We start from the raw sequence: 8,128 nt of genomic DNA on the forward strand, positions 1-8,128 counted from the left end.
CTTTTCATTCCTTATTGCATGAATTTGAGTTCTTTCCTTTCTTGAGAAGGTTGGCTAGGGGTTTATCAATTATCTTTACTCATTCAAAGAAACAACTTTTTGATTCATTTATTTTTTGGAGGATTTTCCCTGTGTCTCAATTGCATTAATTTCTGCCCTAATTGTTATAATCTCCTCCCTTCTTTGGGCTTTGGGCCTGACTTGTTCTTCTTTTTCTAAAATTTTGAGAGGTAGCATCATGCTACTTATTTGTTCTCTTTCTGTTTCCTTATGTGTGAATTCACTGCTATGAATTTACCTCTGAGGACTGCTTTCATTTCTTCCCATAGATTCCCGTAAGTTGTATTTACATTTTCGTTTGTTTGTAGATATTTTTTAATGTCTTCTCTAATGTCTCCTGTGTCCCACTGGTTTTTCAGGAGGTTGTTTTTTTAATTTCCAAGTGTTTGTGGAGTTTTTGGAGTTCGTTTTGTCATTAATTTCCAATTTCATTGCCCTGTGGTAATATGCACGGGATAATTTCATTTCTTTTGCATTTCAGAAGGTATGCTTTATGGGCTGGGATGTGGTCTATTTTAGAGAAAGACCCATGTGCAGTGAGAAAAATGTGTATTCCCATGTTGGGTGGAACACTGTGTATACATCTACTAAGTCCATTTGTTCACATCTTTTGTTTAGATCTGTTATTTCCTTGCTGACTTTTTGTCCGGTTGACTTATCTCTTTGTGTCAATGGGGTGTTGAGGTCCTCTGTTACAATAGTGTTATTAATTATATGGGTTTTCATGCCTGTTAAGATTTGTCTTATATAATTTGGAGCTCCCGTATTTGGTGCACAGTTGTTTGTGATTGTTATCTCATCCTCTTGCAGTTTTCCCCTGACTAGTATGTAGTGACCTTCTTAACCTCTTTTCATTGTTGTAGGTGTGAAATTTACATTGTCTGCAAATGGAATAGCAACCCCTGCTTTTTTCTGGGTTCCTGTTGCATGAAGGATTGTTTTCTGTCCTTTGACTTTTTGTCTGTGGGTTTCCTTTTCAGTGAAATGTGTTTCCTGTATACAGCATATTGTTGGATTTTGTTTTTTAATCCACTCTGCCAGTGTGTTTCTTTTGGCTGGAGAATTGAGGCCATTTACATTTATAGTTACAACTGATATGTATGGATTTATCATTGTCATGTTATTTATTTGCATTGGTGTCCTACTTTTTCTACCTGTTTACTTGTTTGCTCTTCTTGACATTTCATTCCTACTTTTGTTTTTGAAATTGCGGTCAGATTTTTCTCTGTCCAGAATATCTTTTAGTACTCTTTGTAATGCTAGCTTGGTGCTAATGTACTTCTTTAATTGTTCTTTGTTGTGAAAATATTTTATTTCTCCAGTTATTTTTAGAGTTACTTTGTCAGGGTATATCAGTCTTGGTTGGAAGCTGTTCTGTCTCAGGACCTGTAATATTTTACTCCAAGCTTTTCTCGACTGGATGGTTTGTGCTGAGAATTCTGCTGTGATTCTGATTGGCTTCCCTTTATAGGTAATCTGTTTCTTTTCTCTAGAAGCTTTTAATATTCTGTTCTTTTGCTGGAGATCTGGGAACTTGACTATTATATGTCTGCGTGTAGTTTTATTTTGCTTGTGGTTGTTTGGAGTTCTAAATGCCTCTTTTACTGTATAACAGATTCTGTTTCCATGCTTGGGAAGTTTTCTGCTATTATTTCTGCAAATAATCTTTTAATGTCAGTTGTGTTGCTTCCTGCTGCTTCATTGACTCCTATAATTCATACATTTGCCTCATCTTGCAGCTATTGAATTGACTTTTCTTGGATCCTAGCTGATTTTATGAGATCCTTTCTTTCATGGTCACTAGCTGCCATGCTGTCTTCAAGGTCTGAGAGACTATCTTCAGCTTCATTCAAGTGGTTTTGGTCGCTTTCAGTGGCAGGTTTGTTTTCCTGGAAGTCTCTTATATTCTGGTTCATGTGTTCTAAGTCCTTTCTATATTTTTCATTGAACGCTTCTGACTCTTGCCTTTGTTCTTCTATCTTCTTATATATTTCTTCTTCAGACTTTTTGAGCATTTCCTGCATTAGTATTGTCATTTCACTTTTTGCCTGAGAAATTATTTCTGATCTCATCTCTTCTATGGCCTTATGGAGTTGTTTCTTTACTTCCACTGCAATCATTTCAGCTATTCCAGGCATGTGTTTACCAAGTTCTCCTATGTCAATGTCTCCTGGACTTGTTCTGTTTGGGGTAGAGTTCAGGGATTGTTTTAGTCTTTTGTTTTGGCATGCTTGCTACCGGATGCAGAAAGCTCAGTTTCCCTCTTCAGTAGCTGCTCAGCCAAGACCACTAGTGTCCCTAGTTTTCCTGTTGTTCAGCTTACCCCTGTGTGAGCTCTGAGTAGCGCTACTTAGTCTCAGGTTTTCCGGCAGTTTTTGATTTGTATCTAGTTATCCCCGTTCTCAGACATGGGCACTTGTGTCAGTTGATGGCCGACCGGCTGATCCAGCGACCCCTTGCAGTTCAGGGCACATGCGTGACCTGACTCAGCTTACACTGGTGTGAAAATCCCAGTCCAGTGGACCTATGTCCCCAGGCAGTTGAGAGTATAAGCATAATTCAGACACAAACTGCAGGGTCTACAGTTTGTAGACCACCTGAATCTATGTCTCCAGTTAGTTCAGGAACATGCAGGAACCAGATGTAGCCCAGATAGGTAGCAGTTACAGACTCCCCAGCCTTTGACTCGCTAGGGGCTCCGGGCAAAGGCAACGCATGGTCTCGAACTGTGGGAACTGACACGAACTCGCTCTCTCTTGGTGCAGGGCACACGGGGCTCAGAGAGTGTGTTCTCCCCACCCCTAGCCAGAGAAGTCCCTGGGGTTCTGAGTAAGGGTCTCCTCTCTTCCTCGGGTGCAGGGATGGCACAGACTCAGTCTGTAATGTTGGCGGGGTCCTGGTTCGTGTGCTCTGCCCTCAGGGAGTAGATGGGAATTAAGTGGCTCTCTCAGCACATTTCACCTGGTAACCGTGTGGGTGTGGGCCGAGCACAGACTCAAACCCACGGGTGCAGCAGCTCCCAGAACACTTGCTCTCTTGGCGCAGGGTGCGTGGGGCTCAGAGAGTCTGTTTCAGGTACAGCTTTTTAAATGTACGCTGGCACACTGTACAACCACATCACTGAAAGAGAACACTTAGCAGTATATGATTGTTTTAGGAAGTTATGTGCACAATGTTGATTTCTTGGTTGTACAGGGAAATAAACTTTTGCACTGTAACACATGCAGAGTACAGGCATATCCACATAACCAGGATAATTCTTTCTGTTTTACTAAGATGTATTCATTGTATGAAACATATAGCAGTATCCCCAGTGCTTGTGTTGTATTTCAGGAAGGGTGGCACATCATTCACACTTCTTCTAAAAATTTATTTTAAGAATTAATGAAGGAAAACATATTAAGAAACAGACAGCATTTACAAAATAGCATAAGAACAATACAAGCAATACAGAGTTACAGACTAAGTGGTAGGAAATTAACAATGGTTGTTGTATTACACATTGATATCTTCAAAGTGGTTTCTCAGAAAAACAAATAGAGACGTGCAAGATTGATCAAATAATTAAACATTAACCATTCCTTTAAGTAAAGCAATGGAAGGTAGCAGTAAAACTATGTTACCTATAGTGTATATACATACATACCTGATTTCCCTTTCTTTCTTTTCTCTGTTCCCTCAACCCAGTTGCTCTTTACTTTTGAGCATTTTCTTTTGTTTCACAATGACTGTCATACCTCCTAATTTTTACTCACCCTTTCAGTTTCTTACACTAGCGAGACAATATGTTGCTTAAACATAGAGGTCTGGTTTACTTCACTTATGAGTATGGTCTCTTGTTGTGACCATTTACATATAAAAGCCTAGAGTTTATCTTTCTTTATAATTGAGTAGTATTACCTTATATAAAAGTACCACAATTTTTTTATCCATTCCTCAGTGGATGGACATTTGAGTTGCTTCCAAAATTTAGCAATTACAGATTCTGCTGCTATAACCATGGGTGCACATATATCGCAGGGATATGATTCTATCAGACCTTCTGGGAAGATGCCCAGGAGGGGAATTGCTGGGTTAAATGGGACCTCTGGACTTAATTTTCTGAGGAATCTCCAAACTGCTTTCCACAGTGCTTTCACCAGTCTGCATTCCCACAAAAGTGAAGAAGAGTTCCTATTTCTCCACAGCCTCACCAGCATTTGTCATTGGTTGATTTCTTAATGATAGCCATTCTTACTGGGGTGAAATGAAATCTCAATGTTGTTGTAATTTGATTTCTCAAATGACTAATGATGTTGAACAGTTTCTCATGTATTTATTTGTCATTTCTATTTCTCTATCTGAGAAGTGTGTGTTCACCTCAGAAGCCAATTTTTGGATTGGATCTTTGAATTTGTGGGGGGCTGATGTTTTATAATTCTTTATATGTTGTAGATAGAAGACCTTTTTCAGAGGAACAGTTAGATAAAACTTTTTCACAATTTATGACCTTCCTTTTAAGTCTGCTGTCAATTTCTTTATATGTGCAGAAACATTTCTGTAGGATGAGGTCCCAGTTGTTGATTCTTTGATGCATTTCATATGAGGTTTGGGTTTTGTTCATGAACTCTCTGCCTACCTCCATATCTTCAACATTTTTACCGACTTTCTCTTCCAATACATTTAGTGTTTCTGTTTTAATATTGAGATATGTGATGCATTTTGACTTCAGTTTGGTGCATGGTGATAGACTTGGGTCTATTTTCAGTCTTTGGCAGGTGGCAAGCCAATTTTTCCAGCACCATTTATTAAAGAGGCTATCTTTCTTCCAATGAATTTGTTTGGCACTTTTGTCAAAGATTAGGTGGCTGGATATGTTTGGGGTTGTGCCATTGTCTTCCAGTGTGTTCCATTGATCATCTGGTCTAGTTTTAGCCAGTACCATGTTGAGTTTATTACAGTAGCTTTGTAGTATAATTTCAGGCCAGGGATTGTGATTCCACCTGACTTGTCTTTGTTGCCAAGGATTGCCTTTGCTCTTCTGGGTCTCTTCTGGTTCCAGATGAATTTAAGGAATGTTTTCTCTAGATCTGTGAAGTATTCTAATGGTAATTAAATGGAAATTGCATTGAATTTGTGTAACTGTTTTGGCAGTGTGGCCATTTTCACAATGTTGGTACATCCTTTCCATGCACAAGGAACGTTCTACTTATTGAAATCCTCTTCAATCTCTTTTTTCAGAGTACTATAGTTTTCATTGAATATATCTTTTAGTTCTTTTGTGAGATTGATTCCTAAATATTTGAATGTCTTGCATGCTATTGTGGAAAGTATATTATCCTTATTTTCTCTCTCAGTATGTTTGTTGTTCGTGTATAGGAATGCTACTGATATTTGGGTGTTCACTTTGTATCCACTTACACAGCTGAATTTGTTGACTAATAAATGTAAATGGCCTCAATTCACTGGTCAAAAGAAACAGACTGACAGATTGGATTAAGAAGCAAAATCCAAAGATATAGTGTATACAGGAAACACATTTGACTCAAAGGAAAATCCATAAACTGAAAGTCAAAGATGGAAAACAATGCTCCATGCAATAAGAACCCATAGAAAAGGGGTCTTCTTGTTGAGCTTTTAGGGTCTTCCATGTAAAACATTAAGTCATCTGCCAATAGTGATAATTTTACTTCTTCCCTTCCTATCCTTATTCATTTTATTTCTCTCTCTTGTCTGATTGCTCCACCTAATGCTTCCAGAATTATGTTGAATAGGAGTGCTGATAGTGGACATCCTTGTCTTGTTCCTGAATTTAAATTAAAAGCATTCAGTTTTTGTCCATTTAGTATGATGTTGGCTGTTGGTTTGTCATAGATGGCCTTGATCAGATTGAGGTAAAGACCATCTGTTCCTGTTTTCTGTAGAGTTTTTGTCATGAATGTATGTTGGAATTTGTTGAAAGATTTCTCTGCATCTATTGAGAAGATCAGGGCTGAGGACTTAGATCAGAAGAACAGCGCCTGCCTGGCAAGCGTGAGGTCATGAGTTCGGTTGTTGGTACTGGAAGAAAAAAAAGAGAAGTTGAGAAGATGATATGGTGTTTCATGCACAATTATGTATATTATATGTTATATGCTATATATACTATATGTGTATATAATGTATGTATATTTATATATTATTATATGTACATGTATAATTACTTTCAAAATCTTCTAGCTATCTTTAAATGTGAAATGGACTATTGCCAATTATACCCACTGCAGTGTACCCTCAAACTCCAGAATTTATGTATTATTCCTATCTGTAGCGTCACACCTATTGATCAAACTCTCCCAATTTTCCTCTTACACTTTTTCCAGAATCTGGTAAGTACAATTCTAACTTCACCTATAAAATGATTATCATTTTTAAAGCCCACATATGAATAGAATAACATAGTGTTTGACTTGTTCCACCCTAACATGGGCAGTCAGCTTTGTGTTGTTGTGACAACAGAGCCAAAAGGCCAGGCCTGGTGGCACATGACTGTATTTCCAGTACTCAGTAAACTGAAATAGGAAGACCTAGCCCAAATGAAGCACAGTGTCTTCAAAGCCAAACTAAACAATATAGCAAGATGCTGTCTCAGAAAAAAGGAATAAAAACAGAACTTAATGACAGAAATGTTCATTTATTTTGGCTCACATTTTACAGAATTTGATTAATAATTGAGTGGCTCTATTGCTCTTAGGCCTGTATAATGGCAGAACATCATGAAAAGGGCATAGTGAAGCAAAGCTGTTCACCACTTGACCATCAGGAAGCAGAGAGAATAATTGAGAAAGGGGCCTGAGACAAGATTTATCATTCATTGGCACATGTTCACTGCACAAATAAACCATACTTCCTAATAGTCCATTCAGCTATAAAGTAAAAAATGGGTTAATATACTGATGAGCTTAGCATCCTTACAATCGAATCTCCTGTCTATGATCCATCTCTGAACAGGGCTGTGCTGTGGATTTACACTTCAATACATAATATTTGCGGAGGACTTTCCAGATCCTAACAGTAACACATAAAGTTACCCAGTTTCATTCAGATTGTTGCAAAAGACGACATTTCATCCAGTTCTTGTTGCTTAATGGTATTACATTCATTCATATATCTCAAATTTATTGTCCATTTACACTGACTGTCAAATAGGTTGATTGCATATCCTTTTTATAGTAAATAATGTTGCAATGAACATTGGCATGGAAGTATATTTACACAACACTGATAGTATTTCCTTTAGTAATACATCAAGTGAAAGAATGGCTGAATCACATAATAGTTGTGCAAATTTTTTTTTGAGGAACCTCTGTATCATGTTCCAGTATAGCTATGATAATTTACATTGCCACTTGCAATATTTAAGGTTTCCCATTTCTCAATATCTTCCTCATTGTTTCTTATTTTATTGCCTTTTTGGTAATAAACATTCTAGATGTGATGAAATAGTATCTCATGGTGATTTTAATTTTCACTTTTCTGATGGTTAGTTATGCTCATTATTTTTCCCAAAAATTTATGCTCTGCTGGATTAGAAGTCTTAGTTCCAGTGGGAGAAAAACTTCTACCAGGAGCACAGTGATGATATAAATGAAATGGAAGCTAAGACTTCACTAGTCATTTTTGGCTCCCCTAAGTCAACAATCTTAAAAGGAGGTTATGGAGTGCATGGGGGTGACTGATCCACTTGACCAAGGAGAAATTGGACTGCTAATCCAAAACGGAGTTAAGGAAAAATATGTTTGGTGTGTAGATCCTTTAGAGTATATCCTATAAATGCTACATCTTTTTATTAAGATCAATGAGAAACTACAACAACCCAATCTAGACAGGATTTACAAATGTCCCAAAATCTTTAGGAATTAAAGAAGGTTGCCCCACATGGTAAAGGACCAAAACTAACCGAGGAGTTTGCTGAAAGTAAGTGGATATAGAATGCACAGATGAAAGCATTTATAAATATCAGCTACAACCTTATGTCCATTTACAGAAATGAGGATAATATTTTTTATGAGTATTATTTTCCCATTTCATTAATATTATTAGGCATATA

Source organism: Chinchilla lanigera, unplaced genomic scaffold (genome assembly GCF_000276665.1).
Source record: "Chinchilla lanigera isolate Chin_1 unplaced genomic scaffold, ChiLan1.0 scaffold00102, whole genome shotgun sequence".
NCBI classification, from domain to species: domain Eukaryota; kingdom Metazoa; phylum Chordata; class Mammalia; order Rodentia; family Chinchillidae; genus Chinchilla; species Chinchilla lanigera.